Source organism: Oryctolagus cuniculus, chromosome 7 (assembly GCF_964237555.1).
Source record: "Oryctolagus cuniculus chromosome 7, mOryCun1.1, whole genome shotgun sequence".
NCBI classification, from domain to species: domain Eukaryota; kingdom Metazoa; phylum Chordata; class Mammalia; order Lagomorpha; family Leporidae; genus Oryctolagus; species Oryctolagus cuniculus.
This window is the reverse complement of record NC_091438.1, coordinates 96,289,653-96,316,550: the sequence shown is the minus strand read 5'-3', so window position 1 is coordinate 96,316,550 and position 26,898 is coordinate 96,289,653. Positions and strand designations below refer to the sequence as shown.

Sequence of the window (26,898 nt, the reverse complement as noted above, 5' to 3'; positions counted from 1 at the left end):
CTCCCGCCCAGCGCTGACCTCCCCCTTCCCCGCACCCTCCCTCCCCCGAACTCCCACCCCCAGTGTCCCGTCAGAGCCGGCAGCGCCAATTCAGGGGGCGACGGCATCGTCATCCCGCTACAGCTCCTGAGGACGGAGACGGTGGCGGCGGCGGGGAGCTTCGGGGGACGCGGGGAGCCTGCGGCCATCCAGGGGCGGGAAGGAAGGAGCGCGCATCCGGCCTACCGGCCTCCGGCCTCGGAAGCTCCGTCCCAGGGTGGGCAGCGAGACCAGATGGGCCCGAGAAAGGCGCCAGTCTTCCAAGGCCAAGAGCTCCAGCTAAGTGCGAAGGTTCGAGAGGGCCCCTAATGCCCCGACTCAGCACCGTCCTCTTCCGCAGCCTACTCGGGACAGCGAGCCCGAGCCCGAACCCGAGCCTTAGGGGGCGAATAGCCCCGGGGCGCCCCGGTGCTGCTGTCCCTCCCAAACCTAGAAGGGAAGTGGCAGAGGGGAACTGGAAGGTACTGGAGGAGAGGAAAGTGCGTCCCTCAGGCAGCCAGACACCTGCACGAACGCCCTTGTTAGGGCGCTAAAGCTCGGTTGAGCGGGGGCTTGGGACCGTTCCCTTTGGGCTGTGGGAAAAGAGGAAAAAAAGTTCGCCCTTGGATGCTAGAGGATTTGGCAGGGGAAGCAGCGACTGCTGGGCCCCCAGTGGGAACTTTTTTCCAGGAGGCCGTCTTCCTTGCCGGTGTGGTTGGGGGGTTGCCCTGGGGAAGCCTCGGTTTCACCGGAGAGCTGCCCTCCTCTCGCGCGCGGATGAGGGATGGGGAGGAATCCCAGCAGAGTCCCGGGGCTGCTAGGGAAGGCAAAAGTTAAAGACGGACCGGCCTGACAATGTAGAAAAGCAGCTGACTTCAAAAGAATGACCAAGAGGGTAAAGGTGGCCGGGGGTTGCCAGGGTCCACAACTGTGGGGAAAGGATAAGTCTTCTTTCTTTTTCTTCTTCTTCCTCCTCCTCCCACTTCTCCCCCCTCCTCCTCCCTTTCCCCCTCCCTCTCTCCCTCTCTCTGTTTTCTCTCAATGCAGGAGTTGGGTTTTCCATCCAAACGCACTTCGTGATTCACAGGATCTTTTTAACACTTCTCCTCCTAAGAAAGTAAGTACAGTTCCCTACCCAATCTGATTATCTAAACATTTAGCGACTGACTTCAATACTTCTAGCCAGAAGCTGCCCCCAGCACCCATGTGGTACAGCAGAAAGAACACCAGTCAAAAACCCGGGTTCTGAGTTCTGGCCCTGTAGCGTCCTCGCTCTCAGAATGTGGACAAATCACATAACTCCTCTGCTACTCTCTTTTCTGGGAAGATACTATCTCAAAGTTTCCCTGACCAGTCTCTAAAACCGTTTCTTTTGCATCCTTTCTAAATTTAAGTTTTTGTAAGTGTAATATATAGAAGTACATAATCGAAAGAACAATATGAAATAGCCAATTTCTCTCAGCACAACAGCGTTCATCAGAATTTAACACAATTAGCAAATTTATTTTAATAAGCAAAATAGGCCTATTCTCAGACTCATAGCCAGACATGAGACTCAGTGAAGATTTCACCCTTCCAAAAATCTGCCCTCTCATTTAATTAAAATGACTCTGAGAGGTCATCATATTTTATGGAGCTATTATAAACAGTATGCTTTGTAAACATCCTTAGTCTACTTTATGTGCTCATATTTTACCACGAAGTGTTGATTATTGCCTATCAGAATGTCTTTCAGTTTATTCACCACCTTCACACTTTATTTCACTTGCTGTTGACCACAAGCCTGTGCGCTAGAGGCAAGACCTGCTTTCCAGGTTTTACAGATGATGAAATGGGACTCATGGAGGTGTGATGAGTTACCCACAACTTCTAAACTGTCAGTACAGCTCTTCTAACTCAGACCACACTCTTCCTGTGACAGCAGCTGCCCGCGAAACAGAATATTCCCACTTAATGGCAGGATAGTTTCCTTTATCCCATTTATTCCTTCCATGGTGCTTATACTGTTCTCCACAGAGAATACTCGAAATTTCTGTTGACTCATTATGTATTTACTTTTTGTACATAGGTATGAGTAACGTATTTTTACCCTTATAATACTTCAAAGTGGTTCTACATGATACATAATTGAAGGTCACAGCAATCACAGAATATCATGAAAAGAGGTTTATTCAGTTCCACTAAACACTTGAGGAAACCAAGAGACATCAAGGTCACAGTAAGGTCATGCAGGCCCTGGGTTTCCAGGCCAAGACTTTTTCATGTAGCCTGCACTGCATGTTCAAGGGTTCCCTCCCAACAGAAAAGCCTATAAGGATCAGTAATGCAGAATATGACACAAGCAGTATCAACACATGTGTTGTACTTGAGGGAGGCTGGTAGAGACTGAGAGAGCACAAGCACCATGACTCAGCAGCAGGTTGCCTGGGAAATGGAGACCTTGGGTTGTTAAGGATTATGACTTTCTTTTTTTTTTTTAAGATTTATTTATTTTTTACTTGATAGTCAGAGAGAAGAGAGGCAGAGAGAGGTCTTCCATCTGATGGTTCACTCCCCAACTGGCCGCAATGGCTGGAACCGTGCCCATCTGAAGCCAGGAGCCAGGAGCTTCTTCTGGGTCTCCCACGCAGGTGCAGGGGCCCAAGGACTTGGGCCATCTTCTACTGCTATCGCAGGCCATAGCAGAGAGCTGGATTGGAAGAGGAGCAGCCAGGACTAGAACCGGCACCCATATGGATGCTTCAGGACAGGCCATTAACCCACTGGGCCACAGCGGCAGCCCCAAGGATTATGACTTTCAAAAGAAGTCAGGAGATCAGGTTTTCTGCTGAAATATCCTTTGTGATGTCCATTTATATATAAAGTTAAAGAAGCCAAAGTATTCCTAGCAAAACACATCAACCAATAGCACACAGTATATATATGCAGTATCTGTGTGTCTCTTTTTACAGTCCCATCAATTGAGTTTTATCCCCAATAATCAGGGACTGAGCTGAATCCTTGGGTATAAGTCTGATTTTGATGGCACCTATTTACCCTTAGAATTACCAATGACCAAGACTTTGGGTGTAGTTAATCATGATTTATAAAGGTAGATTTGTAAGGGTTGGTGTTTCTAAATTTCTGGTTATCCTTTTTTCTTAATTTTATTAATATAAAGAGAACAGCTTTCATGTATTTCATAGGTAAAATTCTAAGAAGATAACCATACTTCCCCTCACTCCCTCAATTCTCCTCCTTCCTTCTAAAGTCTTTGGGTACAATTAATCATGAATTATACAGATAGATTAACAAGGATTGGTGTTTTTAAATTTCTAGCTACTCTTAAAGCCATCAATGTGAATGATCACAGTAAATCAAATAATTAAGTTATATGTGATTCTGATGAACATCAAGACACACACTTTATTTGATGATGATGAAGTATTGATGCAAATAGTGATGACAAGGACAAAACTGGTCTAATATCTATTTCCTTTCTATTCAAGGAAGATTTGGATGAGCTGGTTCAAAATATAGCCCCAGGATTAAAAAGGTAACTTTAATTATATGTGCTATAAACATTTTAGATTATTCTAGCCTTTTCAAGATTACCTATAGAGTGAAAGATAGAAATGAAGTAGGCAGGCATACAGGCTAAAATTGATTAGGTTTGTGAGCTGGAAGACCATGCCTTCGCCACGCCCCTGTGTGACCTCACACCCTACCTGATAGCCTCACCACGCCCCCATGTGACATCAGGCTCTACCTAACCATACCTGAGCGCCCACCTGCCCACAAGCCACTCCCCTGTGGAAAATATATAAAAGGCTATGAGCGTCCCAAAAGGCTCTCTGCCTCTGCTTTGCTGCTGGTGATAAGCGGTGGATAGCAGCTCAAGGCACTTGCTGCACATGGCTTTTGGCTTGCTCTCTGCTTGGAATTGGATGCTACCCTAGTTTCCAGATTTTCCCCTCTTTGAACTAAAGCCCTCACTTTCCTATGCACCTTTCGCACTAAATAAAAGCCTAAAATGTATCATGCTGCCTTGTTTATCTGTGCCGGTATTTAGAATTCTTCTTCTCTAAATATTAGGAAGAACCCTCTCATGCTTATTAATATTGGGGATTTAGTAATAAGCATATAGTGATATTGTATGGCACTCCAAATTCCGGTAGCATATGTGGCACCCCAAATAGCACTTCTGGGGAACTCTAAAGGGTCACATTTTTGTATAAATTTTAGGGGTTCATCTCCGATTTCAGAATGGAGAAAAGAATACATATTCTTTTTTTTTTTTTTTTTTTTTATTTTTTTGACAGGCAGAGTGGATAGTGAGAGAGAGAGAGAGACAGAGAGAAAGGTCTTCCTTTTGCCGTTGGTTCACCCTCCAATGGCCGCCGCGGCCGGCGCGCTGCGGCCGGCGCACCGCGCTGATCCGATGGCAGGAGCCAGGAGCTAGGTGCTTTTCCTGGTCTCCCCATGGGGTGCAGGGCCCAAGCACCTGGGCCATCCTCCACTGCACTCCCTGGCCACAGCAGAGGGCTGGCCTGGAAGAGGGGCAACCGGGACAGAATCCGGCGCCCCGACCGGGACTAGAACCCGGTGTGCCGGCGCCGCTAGGCGGAGGATTAGCCTAGTGAGCCACGGCGCCGGCCCAGAATACATATTCTTTATGTGGGAGTAAAAAGTGAGCTCAACAGAGAAAATGGACTTGTCATATAAGTTATATAAAGACCAAAATTAAAACATAATTTATACTACACAAAGCATGACTGTCATTAATTGTATGTTAGTGAAGTTACAATAAAAAGGTTGGAAAACATAACCCTTAGAAAAGCATTTTTGGCTGAAATATTTTGTATTGCACTTCTATCCATAAATTAACTACTGTATCTTAGGGAAAATGAAAAGGGGAAACAAAAGCTCCAATGACACTAATTATATTATGATACCAAAGGCTGTCAAAGAATCTAAACTCGCCATTCCATTTTAAACAATGCCTAGTTTTTCAAAATTTTACATTCAAAAATCCATAATATATCACCCCAGCTGAGGTTTTAAGAGACTCTGTGACTGGAGCTAAAGAAAGCTAAAAATAGAAAGAATGCTGGGAAGGGAATGGGATCAATTTATCCCCAAAGTGTTCTCAAGCTGTCCCATTGTAATTACAATTTCTGTTTATAGCTTTGTTCCCAGATTTGGCTTACAAACTGATCCCCTTATATATCTAGTGAGCAGTTTGCATGCAAAATAAGTGGTACACAAAATACCAGGGTTATTTTGTGGAAAATGCATATTACAAAAAAGCTATAAATGAATTTTAAAATTTTTGCACCAAAATAAAAATCTTTTAATTTCACTTTTCTATGAACTTTTTTGAGATTCTCTCATAATTAACTAAATGTTTGTGATATACTTTTGACAATGGACCAAGTTATATTTTTTGTTATTTTCTCTTCTATATTTGTTTATTCATCAATTATCCAACATTTGTTCAACCAATACACATTGAGTAATACTGTGTTCCAGACATTGTTATAGGTAGTTGGTTATACAATGGAGAAATAAGACATCATAGTCTCAGCACTTTTTATATTCACAATATTTTTTAAAGATTTTATTTATTTATTTGAAAGTCTGAGAGTTACACAGAGAGAAGAGAGGCAGAGAAGGAGAGAGGTCTTCCATCTGATGATTCAATCCCCAGATGGCTGCAATGGCCAGAGCTGCGCTGACCTGAAGCCAGGAGCCAGGAGCTTCTTCTGGGTCTCCCATACAGGTGCAGGGGCCCAAGGACTTAGGCCATCTTCTACTGCTACCCCAGGCCATGGCAGAGAGCTGGATCAAAAGAGGAGCAGCCGGGACTAGAACTGGCGACCATATGGGATGTCGGCACTTCAGGCCAGGGCTTTTTTTTTTTTTTTTTTTTTTAAGATTTATTTATTTATTTGAAAGTCAGAGTTAAACAGAGAGAGGAGAGGCAGAGAGAGAGAGAGAGAGAGAGAGAGAGAGAGAGAGGTCTTCCATCCGCTGGTTCACTCCCCTATTGGCTGCAACAGCTGGAGCTGCGGTGATCCGAAGCCAGGAGATCAGAAGGCGGAAGAAGCTCCTGGCTCCTGGCTCCTGGCTTCAGATCAGTGCAGCTCTGGCCTTTGTGGCCAATTGGAGAGTGAACCAGCGAATGGAAGACCTCTCTGTCTCTATCTCTCACCATAACTCTTTCAAATAAATAAAATAAATCTTAAAAAAAAATAAACAGTATGAACTAATAGGTGTTGAAGAAATGATAGATTGCAATGACCAATATAATAGCTAAGGATCATCAATGGATGATAAAACCATTGGACAAAAGTTTGTTGGGAATACATGATATTCATATATATGGCTTCAAAATATCATCTTTTATACTAGTTATTAATTTAAAAGTGGAAAGTGTACCTCTATAATAGAAAGTTTGTACAGCTACCATGTTAATCAACTAAATGATCAAGCTTAGCATCAACAATGTTTGAGCGTCTGGCACTGTGGTACAGCAAGTCAAAGTCACCTGCAATGCTGGAAAGGAGCAGCAGATGTCCTAAGCAATTGAGCCCCTTGCTACCCTCATGGGAGACCAGGATGGAGTTATAGGGTTCTGACTTCAGCCTGGCTCAGCTCTTCTGTGACTCAATAAAAAATACAATAAAACCCATGTAGTATACTTGCCAAATGTGTTGAAGATAAATCTAATCATGAGGGGAAATTATCAAATTCAAAACAGGAAATTCTTTAAGTCAAGTGACCTGGAATTTTCTAAAAGAAAAAAAGTCAATGTCATGAATGCAAAGGAGACTGTTCAAGATACTAAAGGAGCATAAATACCAAATGTATTGCCTGAATCTCAGATCACAGATCAAAGTGGGAAATTTGAGCCATCTGTATTCTTAGCAACTTTTAAAAATCAAGCATGGACTACAGGAGGTTTTTTCAAAATGTTTATGGGGAAAATGGTATTAAAAGATAGTTTTTGTATAATATGCATTTGTCATGAACTTTCTGAGGACCCTTCATATATTGGATATTATTCAACTAATGTGACTTTTCCTGGATGGGTTGATAATGTTGTTATATAGGAAAATGTCCTTAGTCTTAGGAGATGAATACTAAAGTATAACATTGAACACAAATATGGTTGAATATGATTTAACCTGTATTTACACCTGAATCCCATGGTGTTTGCAACTTGCTTGCAAATGGTTAGGCAAAAAAAAAAAAAAAAAAAAAAAAAAAAAAAAAAAAAAACCAGATGTTAGTTAATTAGGTAGTTCAAATAAGGCAAATGTTAAAAATTGATGAATGGTTGGATGACATAGGGACAGTCATGTTAAATATTTCAAAAATTTTCTTGGCTTGAAAATTCTCAAAATTCAAAGTTGTACAAAAACAGGAAAGAAATGAAAAATTAAATCTCTACTAATTAAAGTAAAGCAGTTTATTCAGGATAGACTGAATCTCTTAGGAGATTAGTACTCAATATTTCAGTTTTTCCCCCTCATGCAAGGTGATGGCTCTTAAGGAGCTCAGCCTTCTCTTCCTGGTGATCCATCTGTACACATGGATTCTCACTACTGCTTCTGATGCTCAGAGACTTAGCAATCTTTTCTATATGGACCTCAACTTTGAGTTGGACACTCACAGCCACCACTACAATGTTTCCTTGAACAGACACCTCTACTGAGACCTCCTCTGCTGTGACTTCTGGTAAGTTTACTAACTGTTTTACATATTTACCTTTTTTATCTTCTCAGCATCACTCAGGAACCTCTATATCTGTTCCATAACATTTATCAGCCATAGGGAACCATCTATTCTCCCAAAAAATGGCATGCCACCATTTCTATAACTGATACCACCTCATGTTGGCTCAAGACATCTCACAGAAGCTTCCAACTTCCCAGATTCCCCCAAACTATGAACTCATGAATTGTGTGGTGGATAAAGAGCACTGCTGTATCATCTCTCACTCATTTATCTCTCACACATACCCCTTAACTACTACTTCTGAATTCTCTACTTTACATATAGTGAGACTTCTCTTGCATCATATCCTCCATGCTTTCCACATTATGGCCCATTGCAAAACTCTATTTCAAAAAACTAAATTTTCCCTTTGGTTTCTAAGGGGCCATTTTTGGAAGTTAGAAGCCAGAAACCAACTTTTCCAATTCAAAAATGCTGTACAAGAATTCAAGATCATGATGTCACAAAAGGATGAAGAAAGCTGGCTTTCAGATTCAAAACTGAGAAGAGACCCCTTTTATCTAGTTGAATTTTTCTTTCCAAGAAGTAATGAATGTCACTGATTAAATGTGTACTGAGCCACGGGGCAAAGAGTTTATGAAGAATTAAATATTCATTGGTTTCACTGGCCAAAAGTACTATCTTCATTAGAGTTATCAAAGTATATTGAATCAGAAAATTTGAGTTCTGGTCACCACTTGTCTATTGATATACTTTGTGACCTCCATAATAAAAAAATTAATAACAGCATTATTGGTTCTATTTTGATCCAGTGAAACTGGGCTATCAGTAATAATAGGTCTTTTATTTTTTGGCACTCCTATTCTATTCCCCCAATAATTATCTTACATCTCTATCATTTCCCTCCAATCTCTGACCACAACCTTCTTATATGAGAAAACATAAATTCTTATCGTTTAAACTGCTATTGTGCTTTATGACATCTGCTATCACTTTCCTAAATGATACAGGTGGGTACACTTGCAGGTACATTTGTTGATCTGGCAAGAAGTTAGAGAGTTTCCAATGGCTTCTACTTTCTCTTTAAAGTAGTAGATGGTGTTATCTTCTGAGTTTGAGGGAGCAGACTCTAAGGAAGAACATCTAAGAATAACAAAAATGATGTTACATTTCTTTGTAGAGGCAAGGAGAAAGAAATCATTGAGTAGATATTGGAAGGATCCTGGACACTGTGGAGGTCAACAGGATGTTATAAGCAATGGATTTCTTTATAGTAGAATCAAGCTGGGAATTATTTTGTTTGACTTGATAACATATAGGACCAGAGAAGGTAGGTGATTGGATTGATCTAGGTGTGTATTTTGCAGGAAGGATTTGAGAGAAGGATGCCCTGGCACAGTCATTGAAGAGATTGGCAAGAAACAAGAAAAAGTAGTATACTGTGGAATCAGCCAGAATTAGGAAGGATTGGAGGAAGGGAGATGGCTGCCCAGCTCATTCTTCTGCTAATATCCCTGAAATGGGGCTCTGAGAAACGTTGTATCCTCGACATGCCTACACTGGAGTGATCTAACCCCTGACTATTTCCAGCCTCCTCTGTGTCACTCTTCCTCTTGTTCTCTACATTCAAGCAATGCACAGAGGGGACTGGAAGAAAGCCAAATATGTAGTTTTGATGAATTCTGTTTGTGTTATTTTTCCACTTGCATCCTTCTTGGCCTGGTTTCAAAAAAAGAGTTGTTTTTTTTTCCCCCATAGACACATTTTCACTAGCATGCTCTCCTTTTATCTTTTATCTTTAAACCATACTGTTAATTTTCCTTATTTGATTTTTTTTCCTTCTTTGATTTCTTTTCCATGAAGCCTAATTGGTCTCCCTATCTCCATTCTCTTACCTCTCTAATTCTTTTTCATAGTGATGTTTAGATTACCTTCCTATTACACAGAGCAAAACACATTCTTCTGCTGTTCTGCAAGCTTATATAAAATAGTACAAGCTCCCAATGGCAGGAAGTTCTCCACTATCTAGCCTCGGCTTTACTTTCCAAACTCCTTTCTTCTACTACTTGCCCTCAGCACACTATGTTCTACCACTCTGGCCTCTTCATAATTCCTTATATCACGAAAATTCAAATGTTGTTGCTCTTGTTCATGTAATTTATTCACTTCTCACCTCCACTTTTTAGTGCCCTATTCATTCTTTGGTAAGTTGTGTAGCTGTCCATTTCCCCATTAAACTTAAAAGTCTCTTTGGGCTGAGAGTTTATCTTGGTCACTAGAATAGCAGTTTAGCTTCTACTTCAGTGGTAAGTAACTACCTCATTGACTAGAGCAGTAGATGGAATGGAAGGGCATTTTGCCATAGTTTAGTGAGCCCCTGACTAGCAAGTTATAACAAATAAAGGAAATTAGTATTTAATATTATTTTTAATAAAAGACCCATTAATAACATATATGTCTTTCTCATCATTTGACAAATTTTCCATTTGCATAGCAATCTATTTTTTAAAAAAATCATTCATCCACTCATTCAAAGACCACCCAATTTAACTTCCTTGGTTTAAAAATAAGGAAACTGAGTCACAGGAGGTTGAAATTATTTGATATGGGTCACACATCTTGTACATGGCAAAAGAAATGAATACTACCTAGTCCTGGGTTTGGTTCCTAACCCAAGCTTCCAAAATTTAATACAAAATTCTTAAAAATTTGAGAATGTGATAAACAGATTGATGGTACTCTAGAAAACTATGAGGAAAAAGATCTTGATTACCAAATTCCAAAAATTTCATATATGAAAGAAGTTCTGCTCTACTTCAGGCTCTCATTACTTTATAGATGATTTTATAAAACCTTTCAAACTTGTTTCATTACTTTCAGTTTTCTCCTTGCAAATTCATGTCACATATCTCCATCAGATCACATTCCAGCTCACAACCCTAAAATGAAAGTTTCATTTCATCATCCACCTATTTTCATGTCCTACCAGAAATGGGAACTTCAAAAATTCTCTATTTTGGTATCTTTCAGCTAGGAGAAAATAGGAAGGAGAGCAAATCAATCCTAATCACCCAGATTTAATTATCTTTAACCATAAATAGTGATTTAACAGCAAGCAAGAAAGAAGGAAGATAATTAGGACAAGAGTCTCTGAGGGAGGGAAAATGGAGAAGCAGCATGCCGAGTGCATGAAGGGAAGAAATCTACACATATATTATTGATCAACGGGCAAAATTTTGAATTGATTGGTTATACTTTTCCCAAAGTAACAGACAGTGAAGGTTAGAAGGAAGTGAAATTGCTGTTGGGAAAAAATGGGTGAATACAAGAATAGAAAACTTAAACAAAAAGTGACGACATTGAAGAATGGAACTCAACAAAATTCTCTATTACTTTATCTAAAGGAAACAAAGAACTGGAGATTCGTGATGATTGCAAAGAATAATCCAAAGCCCAACAGCATTTCTTGGTGTGATGGAAGACACCCACAATGCCAACAGACAGACAGCATTTAGACAGAGATATTTATTAAAATCTCAGGAGTGTAGAGTGCAGTCCTCCAACCAAGAACTGTGCACTACCTCTGTCAAGCTCCTTCCTCTTCCTTAAACCTGAAGTATTAGAACAGCAGGTGGAGTTCACCCACGCTTTAGCAGAGCAAATAGAAGGTCTAGACAAAGCTGCTGTATAGAAACAAAGATGAAAGAAAAGGGCACAGTACTTTACAAGATTAGCAAAATAAATAAATATGAAAAAGTTTCAATATGCATAATTGGGTACCTCTTTGTAAAATTAGAATCACATATCACTTTTTTGTTCATCTTTGGGGACTCCAGTAAAAAGTCTATTATTTGTCTCCCTTCTCTTTCCATAATTATTAGTACCTGGATATTTCTGACTTCCCTAAGGCAGAGACTTATTTTCTCAGCAGTGCCTAGAATGGCACTTTTTTCATTGAAGACAGCTCATAAACACTAGGGAAATTGATTTTTGTTTTTATTTTTTTTAAACTTAAAATCAGTTTATTAACTTTTGAGTTTGATATTTAAGTTATTGTACAAACCATTGGCCTCATAAGTCAAAATCTAAGATCCGTGTTAAAATCTTGTGTATTTTTGCCTTAAAGAGAAATAATTCAAAATAGTAAATGTCTGATTTTATAAAGAAAAAAGAGATTTCTGAAAATATAAGAAACTAGATGCTCTCCCTTTACTGGCTAGAGCCCTTGGGAAGAAAGTAAACTGTGAAGACTCAAACTGTAGCCTACCCCATCCTATCACAGCCGTGTGCACGTCTTACCCACAGGAGTCACCCTTTCCAGAAGCAGCGTTTTTGGTCAGATGGTGGTTCTGAAACTTAATGGGGCAAGGTAAGATGGGTCAGGCTGAAGCCAGGAGCTAGAAGTTTCATCCAGGTATCCCACACAAGTGCAGGGGCCCAAGCACTTGGACCACCTTTCAGTGCCATTAGCAGGGAGCTGGATCCACAGTGGAGCAGCCAGGACTCAAACTGGTACCTATATGGAATGTCAACATCATAGGAGGCAGCTTAACTTGCTGCACAGCAACACTGGCCCCAGGAAATTTAATTCTAAGGAGAGATGCTTCCTTTGCACTTAGTATCCACTCTTTTTTTTTTTTTTTAAGATTAATTTATTTGTTTGAAAGGCAGATAGTTATAGAGAGTCAGAGGCAGGGAGAGAGAGAGAGAGAGAGAGAGAGAGAGAGATGCATGTCTTCCACCACTGGTTCACTCCCCAAATGGCCACAATGGCCACAGCTGGGTCGATCTGAAGGCAGAAGCCTGGAGCTTCTTCAGGGTCTCCCACACAGGTACAGGTGTCCCAGGACTTGGGCCATCCTCTCAGGCCATAGCAGAGAGCTAGATCAGAAGTGGAGTAGCAGCCGGTGCCGCGGCTCACTAGGCTAATCCTCCACCTTGCGGCGCGGCACACTGGGTTCTAGTCCCGGTCGGGGCGCCAGATTCTGTCCTGGTTGCCCCTCTTCCAGGCCAGCTCTCTGCTGTGGCCAGGGAGTGCAGTGGAGGATGGCCCAAGTGCTTGGGCCCTGCACCCCATGGGAGACCAGGAGAAGTACCTGGCTCCTGCCTTTGGATCAGCGCGGTGCACCGGCTGCAGTGCGCTGGCCACGGCGGCCATTGGAGGGTGAACCAACGGCAAAGGAAGACCTTTTTCTCTGTCTCTCTCTTTCACTGTCCACTCTGTCAAAAAAAAAAAAAAAGAAAGAAAAAAAAAAAGTGGAGTAGCCAAGACTCAAACTGGCGCCCATATGGGATGCCACCACTGCAGGCGGCTTTACCTGCTGCACCACAGCGCCGGCACCCTCCACTCTTTAGTACTGGAACAAGGCTACCTTTTCCATGAAGCATTCTTTTCCACTTTTGCCTGTATTAATTTCTGCCTCTTTCTGAACTGCTCTAAAATTTTGTTGATAAGCTGTTTATATTAATATTTGCATATTTTATTTTTCCTGCCTCTTCAGTAAGTTCAGTATGAACATAAAGATATGTATCATCTTAAACTTACTTCTTTAGAGGCATTCTTAAACATTCAATCAACAGGAAATAAATATCATGCAAAATCAGATTAAAAATCACCTCAGCTATATGTATTTGAAAGGGGGATAGTCCTTTTTTTGCTTGCATTTTATATTGCACTGAACTAAAGAAATTCAAACAAGGATTGCTGTAGAGTATTAGAGCAAGAGGGGACTCCAGCTGATGGACTCCGTGCAGCTTACACCACTGACTGCAGCAGCACATTATGAATGCTGCCTCCCTTCACCCTCTGCTGTCCGTTCCAGTAACTGCAGCTCCTTTCATCTAGTTTCAGAACCAGCATTCCTACTTCCTTCAAGCTCCTGTGATTGGCTGAACTCAGTTTTTAGATATGCTATCTATAATATCACTTAATTTTGCTGAAGGAAAGGTAAACCGAAAGTTCACAAGCAGAAATAAAAAGTCTTATTTGAGCAAAAAAGGACGCAATTGATTTATTATAAAGCAGTTGTCAAATTATTGAGTGTTTGTAATGTTCTGCACACCTGCATCACCCAACATGATAGTCACTAGCCAAATGTGTCCATTTGAGTTTTTGAAATGTGGCTAGTGTGAGTAGGGGACTGAATTTTAACTTAATCTACTTTTAAATAATTTACATTTAAAGAGTGAAGCAGTCTGGATAAACCAGCAATTTCACTTATAGGCATATACCCAAAAGAATTGAAAACAGGGACTTCAATAGGTACTTGTACAAAAATGTACATTGTAGCATTCTTACAACAGTCAAAAGGTAGAAACAACCCAAGCATCCATTCACCCGTGATTGGATAAACAAAATGTGGTATATACATACTATGAAATATAATTTGGGGCTGGCGCCTGTGGCATAGCAGGTAAAGCCACTGCCTGCTATGCCGGCATCCCATATGGGCACTGGTTCAAGTCCCAGCTCCTCCAGTTCCAATCCAGCTTGATGCTATGACCTGGGAAAGCAGTAGAAGATGACCCAAGTCCTTGGACCCCTGCACCCACATGGAGACCCAGAAACTCCTGGCTCCTGGCTTCAGATCGGCACAGTTCCAGCCGTTGCAGCCATCTGGGGAGTGAACCAGCAGATGGAAGACCTCTCTCTGTCTCTGTCTCTGTTTCTGTCTCTACCTCTCTGTAACTCTGCCTTTCAAACAAATAAACAAATGAAAAAAAAAAAAGAAATATAATTTAATCATTTAAAGAATGGCTCTGACATGTACTACAACATCAACGAACCCAGAAAACATTATGCTAAGTAAAATAAACCAGACACAAAAAAACAAATTTTGTATGATTCTACTTACATGATGATATTTCTGAAATAGACAAATTCCTAGAGGCAGAAAGGAGATTAAAAGCTACTGGGAGGGGAAGAAAGAGAGTGGTGATATGGAATTATTATGTAGTAAGTACAGTTTCCATTTAAGTGATGAAAAGCTTTAGGAATAGATAGTGATATGGCTGTATAACACTGGAAATATAATCAGTCACTGAATTATATAACCAAAATTATTAAAGTAGCATTATATTTCTACTGTTTTATTACAATAAAAGCCTTAAGCAGGAGCAGGTGTTTGGCCCAGTGGTTAAGCCACTTAGGACACCTGCATTCTATGTCAGAGTGTCTGGATTTGAGTCCTTTTTCTTCTGATTCTAGTTTCCTGATAATGCACACCCTGGGAGGCAGCAGGCAATGATTCAGGCACTAGGGTCCCTCCCATGTGGGAGACCTAGATTTAGTTCCTAGCTCCGAGTTTTAGCCAGCCCCACCCTGTTATGGCACTTGGCAAGAGTACCAGCAGATGGAATATAACCTCTCTCTCTCTCTCTCTTTCTCTCCCCCTCCCCCGCCTTTCAATTAAATTTAAAATAAAAGTAAAAAAATCAGTAGAAATTTGGAGATGTACCACGGCTTCAGTAGTGATACTGTCTCTCACCTGGCCTAAGCAATACCAGCAGCTTCCCCCAGGAGACAGGTCCATTAGGCCAACCCACCAGCCCCAGCTCCCTGGCAAACGTGTGACCGCAAAGAGTTGAACAAAAACATGGACATGTCAGAAGAGATGCAATAGGACTTGGTGGAGTGTGCCACTGAGGAGTTGAGAAATATACAAAAGGACATTGTGGCCCATATCAAGGAGTTTGACAAGAAGGTCAACCCCACCTGGCAATTCATTGTGAGGAGGAATTCAGGTAGTTATGACACACGAAATCAAACACTTCCTCTTCTTCAGCCTGGACCAGATGGCCAGTCTGTTCAAATATGACTAAAAGCATGGACTGCCACAAACCCAGTGATCCATCCTAGAACAAGGACTGCAGCCTAGACTCCAAACATCAGAGACTGAATCTTCAGCCTTGGGAATCTTCAGCTAAGGGAACACCTTGATCTTTGAACCTTTATTGTGTTTTGTATAAGGCATTCTCTGTACTAGTTGGTTATTATAAAACAGCTTACATGTATATTTATTTTCTATTCCATACTTGTATTTATTTGTATTTCTTTTCTATCTCTTTGTTATCTGCCCCATGTTTATTTCCTCTCAATTCATTCCTTTGAAAAATAAACTGTTGGGGCCAGCGCTGTGCCATAGTAGGTTAAGCCTCCACCTGCGGTGCCTGCATCCCATATGGACACTGGTTTGAGTCCTGGCTGCTCTACTTCCAATCCAGCTCCCTGCTGATGGTCTTGGAAAGCAGTGGAAGATGTCCCAAGTGCTTGGGCCCTGCATCCACATGGGAGACCCGAAAGAAGCTTCTATCTCCTGGCTTCAGCCTGGCCCAGCTCTGGCTGTTGTGGCCATTTGGGGACTGAACCAGCAGATGGAAGACCCCCCTCTCTCTCTCTCTCTCTCTCTCTCTCTGTGTGTGTCTCTCAAATAATCTTTATTTTAAAAAAAGAAAAATAAATCTGTTGGAGAAGTGAAAAAACAAATAATTGAAAAAAATTAAGCAAAAATATTTTTCTGCTAAACATAATTTTGGTATCACTATCTTTCATTTTAATATTATTGTTATACAGTAGTATGTGCATGAAGAACACGTATAATTTCTAGTATTACTTTTAAACATACCACCAATTATGTGGTGAATATTTTATGTGTCAACCTGACTAGAGCTGGGGGTGTTAGGCCATTTGGTGAAATGTTACCTCAGGTGTGTCCTTTTTTTTCTTTTTTCTTTACCCAGAAACTTAGGTGTGTCTTTGAGGGAGTTTCTGGATGAGGTTCTATGCTGAATCGGTAGACTGAATAAAACAAATGACCCTCCCTAATGTGGGTGGACCTTATCCAGTCCATCAAAGAGCTGAGTAGAACAAAAAGGCTGACCCTTCACTAAGTAAAGAAAATCCTTCCAATCTGGCTGGTGGAGCTGGAATCCCAGCCTCAGACTCAGCCTGTAACCACAGCACTCCCTCTCCCAGGTCTCAAGCTTCCCAGCCACAGATCTGAGGCCTCCTGGGCCTCCACAATCGTGTGATCCAATTCCTTTTAACAAGTCTCTCCCTTTCTCTGTTCCTCAAGATAGATAGATAGATGATAGATAGAAATAAAACTTTAAAAAAAAAAAAACAAGACTTACTTATTTACTTGAAAGGTAGAGTTACAGAGGGAGAGAAAGAGAAAGAGAGAGGGAAAGAGAGAATCTTCCATCTTCAAGTTCACTCCCCAAATGGCCACAGTGGCTGGAGCTGGACCAGTCTGAAGACAGCAGCCACGAGTTTCTCCACTGCTTTCCCAGGCCATCAGCAGGGAGCTGGACTGGAAATGGAGCAGCCCAGCCCAGGACTCAAACAGGTGTAGGCACTGCAGGTGGCAGCTTTACCAGCTAAGCCACAATGCTAGCCCCATAAAACTGCTTTTGAAAAACAGGACAGAATGAGAATGACAATGAGAAAGGTAGTATAGACAGGAAAATAAGATGAGAAAGTGACAAAAATGAGAGCTGCACTTTGCTACCATAAGGAATAAATAGTAAAGGAAGGGCCAGTGGGATTTGGGTGCAGTGTCAGATGGAAGATAATAAAAAAAGTCAATGGAAAATAGGGACCAGGATTTAATAGACTACAGGCATGGTTATAAATGGAATCCCTACAGTTTTCTTGAAAAGATGTAAGCAAAAGATTAAAATTCCTCTTATTCAATTATTTATGTTATATGATGCTTCCTAATATGTAAATATACAGAGATTGGGCTTTGTCATGCAAGAGGTTTGTACAAGGAGCACAGAAGATACTGGTTAGCAGTAGTGAGTGCTACTGAGAAATAAAGAGAAACAGACTCATCAGTCTGCTTACTTATCCTCTCAATAACCTTTCTATTCTCCTAGATTGATGATTGCTTTTTATAGAAAAGTTCCTTTGTCTTAGTTTTTGACTGTTGTAACAAATTACTGATGACTGGATAGGCTTAAATAACAGATATTTATTTCTCACAGTTCTAGAAGCTGGAAGTCTAAGACCAGGGTGCCAGTATGGTCAGGTTCTGGTAAGGGTGCTTTTCCAGATTGCAGATGTTGATTTTTCCCTATATGCTGACATGACAGGAAGAAAGTGAAATAGTTTTCTGGAATCCTCTTATAAGAGCACTAATCTCACTCATGAGGATACCACTAGTCATGACTTAATCACCTCCCATAGGCCCCACCTACTAATACCATCTCATTTAGATTAGGGTTTCAACTTATGAATTTGGGAGGGACACAAATATTTAGTCCATTTCAATGAGTCTTGGCTGTTTTTTCTTCCATGAACTTATAATATAAACAAAACCTGCTTTTATTATTGTCTATTACTAATCAGAATATGATACCACATACCATATTGGAATGCCTAGGTTCAGACCCCAGCTCCATTCTTGATTTCAACTTCTTGCAAATGTGCAGCCTAGAAAGCAACAGTTATGGCTCAAGTGGTTGGGACCCTGCCACCCATGTGGAAGACCCCAAATGAGCTCCTGGCCCTTGGTTTCAGCCTGGACTAGACCCAGCTGTTTGGTACACTTGGGAAAAGAACCTAGTGCATAAGAAATCACTCTGTGTGTGGTGTGTGTGTGTGTGTGTGTGTGTGTGTTTGACTTTCTAATACATAAAATAAATATATTTTTTAAAAGTCAGAAATTGAAATGTCATGATGATAAAAAAAGAACTGATTCAAAAAATCAGGAAATGGGACTGATACTATAGGTGTTGTGGGTTAAGCCACCACCTGTGATGTCAGCATCCCACATGGGTGTCAGTTCAAGTCCCAGCTGCTCCACTTCTGATCCAGCTCCATGCTAATGCACCTGAAAGCATCAGAAGATGGCCTAAGACCTTGTGCCCTTTCACCCACGTGGGAGATCCAGATAAAGCTCCTGAATCCTAGCTTCAGCCTGGCTTAGCTTCAGCCATTGCAGCCATTTGGGAGTGAACCAGCAGATGGAATATATATATCTCTGTGTTTTCTTCCCTCTGTGTAACTCTGCCCTTCAAATAAATTAATGTCTTTTAAAAAAAATCAGGAAGAAGTTAGAGCAAGGCAAGTAAATAGGATCTTAGAGCAGTGCTTGGCAATCAATAAGCACTATGTATAAAAACTGTATTTCTATTTTTCTCTCTTGACAAAAATTTAGTGTGTTCATCTTACAGCATTTTCCATTTGACAACATCAGTTGATATATTAAAACTGGGGAAATGTTAGCAAGTAGATTAGGATTGTATGTGGAACAAATTTTTCTTGATGATTCATTAATTGATTCACTTGATACATGTAGTGATTTTGAGAAATTACTATGGAGTCATGTTGCTTGGATCTCAAACACAATTATGCTACATACTAATTATGTGACCATGGGAAACTATGTAATTGTTCTGAGTCTTAGTTTCTTTTTTTTTTTTAAGATTTACTTATTTATTTGAAAGTCAGAGTTACACAGAGAGAAGGAGAGGCAGAGAAAGAGAGAGAGAGGTCCTCCATCCAATGGTTCACTCCCCAACTGGCCGCAACAGCTGGAGCTACACCGATCCAAAGCTAGAAGCCAGGAGCTTCTTCCAGGTCTCCCACATGGCCACAGGGGCCCAAGGACCTGGGCCATCTTCCACTGCCTTCCCAGGCCATAGCAGAGAGCTGGATCATAAGTGGAGCAGCCAGGACTTGAACCGGTGCCCATATAGGATGTTGGTACTGCAGGTGGCAGCTTTACCCACTACACCACAGCGCCAGCCCCAGTGAGTCTTAGTTTCTTCATTTATAAAATGGTGTTAATAAGAACAGCTTTGCAGAACTGTTGTGAAAAATACCTTACATGTAAAAGAAATTCTAAACAGTGTATATCACATAATAAGAGTTTAATGAATATTTATTAAAATTGTCATTCATAAAACTACTGAGTTTCAACCATTTTGTATCTTGATTTGTGATTTGAAGCTTACAGGAACAATCTTTCAAAAAATGGTTGAACCACACATTTAAACATCCAATAGGAGTAAAACACAGTACAAGTGCTAGATTTTGTAGTAGCATAATCCTGTCACTCCAAGCCAGGATGCTAAGGAATCTGAAGAAGGAATCCATAGGATCCTGAACTACGAGGAGAAAACAAATTGCTTATTTATTTCATCAATACCTCATTAAAATTTAACATGTCCTTTAATTATGGGCATAGATAAATAAATAAAAAACACTGTAACATTAGTATTTACTGTTGCTTTCTCGTACAAAGAAATTGTATATATATTGTATAACATTACAGCTTTTGCAGAGAGGTTAATATATCTTTTAGGTTCATGCTGCTTTGAAATTATAATAGTTATAGACCTTGATCTGTATAAAATGTGATTGCAGTCTATTTGTCATTAGACACCCCTGAGACATACCTGGAAACTCTTGGGGCAGCTCTAGGCTTGTACTGACACCACACCTTTTCACATAGGTGAAAGGAAATCCTTATCTAGAATTGCTTATTGATTAATGAAAATTAAGAAAATTAATCATTCTCTTAATTTCTTAATGAAAATTAAGAAAATTAATCATTTTCTTTATTAAGATTTTGCAAATCTTGGCAGTCCACATGAGAAATGTTAATCTTAAAGCCTCCGGCAGCAAAGCCTTTTGAAAGATAAATGTGTGTACAGATCATGTAAGTTCAAACACATCTGATCATTAAATATCATTGTATCTATTTACTATTTAAAATACGATTTTTACTACTGAAAACAGATTCCACAATGATACAAGTCCTGCATGGCATTGAAACTCCATGAGTAGCTGAGAGGAAGGTGTTAAAGAAACTGGTATGCTTTTCAGTCACTTCTTTCCAGAAGGAGAAGAGGGATGAGGTCCCCAGAGGATATGAGAGAAGGCAAATGGACCAACCTATCTCTTTGTCAACTGGACATCCATGTATGTCACTATTTGCTGAAAGGAACAGAGAGTACCTCTGGAACAGACAGTCTTCACAGAGTGTCACTGGCAAAGACCTTGTTCGGTAAATAGAATCAGGTTCTATGAGATATGTTTTAGGTCCCCAGGGGAGATGAAAGAAGGCAAGTGGACCAACCTAATCTCTTTGTCAACTGGACATCCAGGTATGTCACTATTTGCTGAAAGGAACAGAGAGTACCTCTGGAACAGTCTTCACAAATTGTCACTGGCAAAGACCTTGTTCGGTAAATAGAATCAGGTTCTATGAGGCATGTTTTTTTTTTAGACAATACCACATAACCAATATGGCATTTTTGTCTGATTGAAATAAGGAGATGATCAAAGCATGATTTTAGGAAGCATACTGTTTATTGCCATATAAAGAGAACTTTGTCTTTTTTAGGTTCACAATGAGTAAAGGGGAAGAATAATGTGAAGAAATCTCAGAAAATACACTCAATAGACAAGACACATTAACCACAAGGGAGTGAGTTCCAAAATTACTAAAATATGGTGGCTCAGGTAGGAAGGGAATAGGCCACTGTAAGAAGTAAAGTGTAAGTATAGTTTGAATTCTATCTTTTTTTATGAGCAGTTCTCAAAGAGATGGCATCCAATGCAGCAGAGCTCCTTGAAAATACATAGCGTCACTCATTCACCAGGGCAGTGCCAGAGGTGGCAGGCAAGGCCCCCAAAGAGTAGTTCTGGGGATCACAGAGGGTAGCCCTGTTGTATCCTGAGCTGTCAGTCTTCAGAGAATCAACTGATAGAGCATAGCCTGCTATGGCCAAAGCTCTCAAAGTGTCTGTCATACTCTTCTATGTATAGTCATGTGCCACATAATGACATTTTAGTCAACAACAAGTTGCATATACAACAGAGATGCCATCAGATTATAAGAGAGCTGAAGAATTCCCATTGATAGATGATATCAAAGCCTTCATTAACATGGTAGCATAATGTATTATTCACAGGTTTATTGTGATACTGGTATAAACAAACCTGCTGTCCTGCCTGTTGCATAAACATATAGGTCATTCAATTATGTACAGTACAGAATATTTGAAGATAATGACTGCGTTACTGATTTATATATTTATTATACTATCGATAATGATTTGGGGCTATACTTTTTACTTATTAAAAAAATTACACTGCTACTTGGCACAGTGATTAAGACACCATGTGGAACACTTGCATCTTGTATAGGAGTGTCTGCATTTGAATTCTGGCTCCACTTCTGATTCCAGTTTCCTGCTAATGCACATCCCAGGATGTGATAGCTCAAGTACGTAGATCCCTGCCACACATTTGGGAAACCTGGTTTCAGTTCCCTGCTCCTGGCTTCAGCCTAAAGCAGTCCCAGATATTGCAGGTATTTAGGAAGTCAAATAGTAAAGGGAAGATCTCTCTCTGTTGTCTGTCTTTGTCTCTCTGTCTTTCAAAGTAACTAAAAAAGAAACATAATTTGCTGTAAAACAGTAGCCCTTGTTATGTTAGCAGCAGCCACAAACATCTTATATTTACTACATCTCCTGATTGCATCAAGAGGCCATATCTTGTGATTGGCCTATACCATCTAGGTTTCACTGAGTACACTTTGTGATGTTCATAGAGTTACCATACAATGTATTTCTCAGAATATGTCCATCACTAAGCAACACTTGACTGTATTTTGAAATTAAGTAGTTGCAGTCCATAACTCACACACCAGTCTGATAAGGGGTGATGTTGCAATCTGAAGGGGAGGGAGGGGCACACTCCATGTTTATCACCCAAAACATGTCACTCAAATAGCAAATGGTATAAATGCTTGGAATGATTTCAAAGCTACAGAACAACAGCTCCCTAACATACGAAACAGAGATGATTCATAACTGAAACACCATCTACAGCAAACCTCACAATCCTCGCTTAGGAACCTCATCTATACCACGGCAGAAGTCAAGTCCAGAGCAGGAAGGAAGGACATCATGAGTCTCCTCAATGCTCAAGAATCTCTCAGTGTCTTTGAACAACTAGTTTGCCCACATCCTTGAATTATTTAGTGATGCTTGATACTGGGTAACATCTCTGATTTATGTGAGTCTAATTCAACAATCCAGTCCTCTATATTAACTCAAGAGCAGAGGTTCTTTCTTTTATTTTGCTTTTTGTAGTCTCTCACTCTCTCTCTTCTCCCCCGCCTCTCTCTCAACACTGTCTTTATTACTATGGAAAGGAATGTACATGCTGTGTATTGTACAAATGGTGCTCATGGATTAATATTCATGAAAATACTACACATTTTAAAAATCCATGAAAAAAGTGAGTGGCATCAGAAATGAGAACTATTATTTCAGGCAGGCACAGAATGCTACAAAATTACCGGTGGGGGCCGGCACCGTGGCTCACTTGGTTCATCTTCCACCTGAAGTGCCGGCATCCCATATGGGTGCCAGGTTCTAGTCCCAGTTGCTCCTCTTCCAGTCCAGCTCTCTGCTGTGGCCCGGGAAGGCAATGGAGGATGGTCAAAGTGCTTGGGCCCTGCACCCGCATGGGAGACCAAGACGACGCACCTGGCTCCTGGTTTTGGCTCGGCGTAGCTCCAGCCGTGGCGGCCATTTGGGGGATAAACCAATGGAAGGAAGACCTTTCTCTCTGTCTTTCTCTCTCACTGTCTCGCTCTATCTGTCAAATATAAAAAACAAACAAACAAACAAAAAACTACCTGTGAAACAATTGTGAAATTCCAAATTCAAGAAGCCCTTTGTAATAGTTTTCTTTTAAATTCTACACATTTTATTTATGCATTAAAATATGTTCCTGGGATGAGCATGTTGCACAGGGTGAAGTTTCTGTTTGGGACACCTACATCCTATATGAGAGTGCCTGACTGAGTTCCAACTATTAGCTTCCTGCTGATAGGCACCCTGGGTTGCGGCAGGTGATGACTCATATGCTTGCATCCCTGCCACCCAAATGGGAGACCCAGATTGTGTCCCAGCCTCCTGGCTTCAACCTGGTTCAACTTTAGCTGTTGGGGGTATGTGGGGAGTGAACCAGCAGGTAGAAGATCTCTGTCTGTCTTTCTCTCTCTGCCTTTCATATGAAATGGAAAAAAGCAAAAAATAAAAAATTAACATGCACATATATAATATACAATCCATACATATACATATATGTATATATGTATTGTTGTTAGAAATGCTGTAGACTTCATCAAACTACCACAAGGGTCCATAACTAAAAAAAGTTGAGAATTCCTGCTCTGAACCAAAACTAATTATTTCTTGCCTTTCAGCATATATGTACTGTAAAAAATAAAAAAGCTTATCATAATGACAACTCCTCTGACAACTCTGTTATGTGCCATCTTTACCAAATTCAGCTCACAAATTCAAAATAATAAAACCACTAAGATGTCCTTGATACTGAAACTATCTTTGGTGCCTCCTAAATGGCCACTGATAACACCAAAATTTTTTTCCTTCACCCCGTAAGAGATGTTAAAATAAGACAATATGTGTGGTAGTTGCCATATTTCAATTAGCTTAACTACTATGGATAACTAAAACCAATGACTCAGAATCCCTTCCTTGTGGAGAAGACATTTACTACTCTTAAGCATATAACCTTGACTTTGTGCATTCCCAACTGTGCTGAATCTAGACCTAAAAATGTGGTTCTACTTTAGAAGCTGCTTCAGGGGCAGTGGGTTAATGCCCTGGCCTGAAGCGCCCGCATCCCATATGGGCACCGGTTCGCATCCTGGCTGCTCCACTTATGATCCAGCTCTCTGCTGTGGCCTGGGAAAGCAGTGGAGGATGGCCCAAGTCCTTGGGTCCCTGCACCGGCGTGGGAGACCTGGAAGAAGCTCCTGGCTCCTGGCTTCAGATCTGCACAGCTCCAGCCATTGTGGCCAATTGAGAAGTGAACCATTGGATGGAAGACCTTTCTCTCTCTCTCTCTCTCTCTGCCTCTCTGTAACTCTGACTTTCAAATAAATAAATAAATCTTTAAAAAAAAAAAAAAAGAAAGAAAGAAAGAAAGAAAGAAGCTGCTTCAAAAACCAGGAACTCATCGCAAGTACATTCCAAGAAATACCTACCTCATTTACATGCTTTAGCAGAGGCAACTAATTCATTTGGAGCATCTACGGACATTATTCTAGATCCAAACTCACTCGGTGCATCTCTCATGGGATAGAAGCCTTTTTACTCTACAACAGTACTCAGCCAGCTACATTACTACTTGTAAAACTTTTGTATTCTATTCAGAACTGTCAAATTCTGTTCCAATCTAAACTCCAGTCACCTTACTTTTCCTTTTGGATAAAAGAAAATCCACAACTAACAGTTATTCAAAATTTAAGCTTGCAATGACTTGTCTGTATGGGAGCCCCTCCCCCAGCAATCCTCATAGGATATTTTTGCTGATGCTGATAACTTAGAATAAAAGTGTATATTGTGCTGGATATGCTACACCTTCTGAGCGTTCTGTCATTGAAACTTACTCACTACAACATAGCTTATCCTGCTCAGATGGCTAACCTAATAGCTCTAACACAAGTATACCAATTTGATAAAGGTTTAATAGTCAAAATCTATGCTAATAAATATGCTTTCAAATTATTTATAATTTTGGTAAAAAGCTGAAATGAACTCAAACTCCATTCAAAAATAAAAATAATGACTAATTAAAATCAATCTGATAATTGAAAAAGAATTTCTATTGCTAAGATTGAAATCCACATGATTTTTAAGTTGAAAGGACAATATAAGCAATAATCTGCATAATCAACAGTTCACCCTGATTCTGCCACTATAAGCACTTGAAAGATAGTTGCCTCATCTAACTGATTAACTTAGAATGATTTATTCAAATGTAACAATTATTCTACCCCAATAGAAGAGAAAATGATTCTGGCTATCTCAAAACTATTTTATGTGTAGCAAGATGCACTTTGGCATTTCAAAGATGACAATTTTGTGGTAGCTAGGTCAATCATCAGAAATTTTGTTCTTTCACATGAAAGCACTCACCATGATGCGTCAAATTGGACCAAACATCATAAAAATATTGGTGAGGATATTTTACTTGACAGACTCATATAGTGATAGAATCTTGCCTTATTTGTAATTATTACCCACAAAACAAGTATAAATGCAGGAAAAAAATCTCTGAACGCCTGAGTGATCCACTAAGCATTTAGAAATGGATAGCATTCAGATAACTAAATTGAAAGACTTTAATGTTTAGTCAATAATTTTCTGGTTATATTCTACTTTCCCTTGCTGATAGATTAATCCTCTAATTTTTACAGTAAAGAGTTTTATGTGCTTTATTTTTCCACATGAGAAAAGCATCTAATACCTTCCAGCAACAGAGGAACTCACTTTGCAGATGAAATACTTAAAGAATTGTATAAGGCTCTCCCTTTAAAACAGGAATTTATTCATCTATAGAATTCTGAAAGCTCTAGAAAGATAAAACTAATATTATTTTAAATGGAAATTGTTCAAATTTTCAAAAAGCTTTACTGTTCCATATTATATTCTAAATTGTCACAAACTGTCAAAAGCCAATCACATGTCCAGTGGGTGCAAGCTGCACATCTCAAGGGACACCACCAAACACAACCCTCTATAATATATAACCTGGAAGCTGGGTACAAAAGAAAGATACCAACAAAAGTCAGCCTTGGAAACATGAGAAAAGGATCATCATCAAGATTCGTTTAACCAGACATACTGCTGTTTAAAATGGAGGCAATACACCAGAGGATTCAAGCTTTTGGGTATAAATAGGCTAAGAGTCACGTAAACAAAACTTCCAGTCCTAGGGCAGGGCATTTGGCCTAGAGATTAAGATACTGCTTGCACAACCTGAAAGCCTGAAGATAATGACTCAAGTAGTCAGGTCTCTGCCACTCGCACAGAAGACCTGGATTGTATTTCCAGCTTCTGACTTTAACCCCAGTGCAGCCCTGGCTATTTCACATTGGGAGAAGAAGCTACAGGAGGAAATTCTCTGTCTCTCTCAGCTCCTCAAATAATTAACAAAGAATTTTAAACAATTTTAATGGATAGTGATCCAAGATATGGTATAAATCCTTTTTTAACAAAGTTATGTGAAAACAACTTACATTATATTTATGTAATATCCCATCGGGGCTGGCACTATGGCATAGCAGGTAAAACCGCCACCTGCAGTGCCAGCATGCC

The 26,898-nt window shown here is 40.2% G+C and overlaps 1 long non-coding RNA gene across 3 annotated transcripts; it reads left to right on the top strand.

Annotated features, from left to right (window-relative positions):
- Nucleotides 1-131: 131 nt before the first annotated feature.
- LOC103350146 (uncharacterized) lies at nt 132-25,831 on the top strand. Of its 3 annotated transcripts, none has more exons than XR_011390654.1 (5): nt 132-330; nt 1,066-1,135; nt 3,507-3,553; nt 7,541-7,740; nt 15,167-25,831. It is a non-coding gene; the product is annotated as an uncharacterized lncRNA (long non-coding RNA). The 3 variants fall into 3 exon arrangements; XR_011390655.1 differs by lacking the exon at nt 15,167-25,831 and adding an exon at nt 9,108-10,189; XR_011390653.1 differs by lacking the exon at nt 15,167-25,831 and having other exon boundaries at nt 7,541-10,189.
- The last annotated feature ends 1,067 nt before the right edge of the window (nt 25,832-26,898 follow it).